Here is a 326-nt window from a genome sequence, read left to right on the forward strand (position 1 = left end):
CGCGGCTTCGGTGCCCGGGGCAGAGGAGGACGGCTGCCCCGGCTGCGGGCCCGGCCCCGGGAGGCAGAGGGCGAGCGCGCAGGGCTCCCACACACCGGCCAGCAGCAGCGGGGAGCCGCGGAGGAACGCCCTCCCGCCTCAGGGACGCCCTCCCCACGGCCCCCGGCTCCTCGAGCTGGGCTGGGCTTCGGGGGCAGAGCCTGGCTGCGTGGGACAACTGGCGATGAGCCCCGAGCGCGCAGCAGCGGTACCAGCTCGTACCGTAGAATAAATCCCAGCGGCCATTAATGGCGGTCACGTTTATGCCTCGCGCCAGAGGCCCCGCG

Source organism: Pygoscelis adeliae, unplaced genomic scaffold (genome assembly GCF_000699105.1).
Source record: "Pygoscelis adeliae isolate BGI_AS28 unplaced genomic scaffold, ASM69910v1 Scaffold383, whole genome shotgun sequence".
In the NCBI taxonomy this organism is placed as follows: Eukaryota; Metazoa; Chordata; class Aves; order Sphenisciformes; family Spheniscidae; genus Pygoscelis; species Pygoscelis adeliae.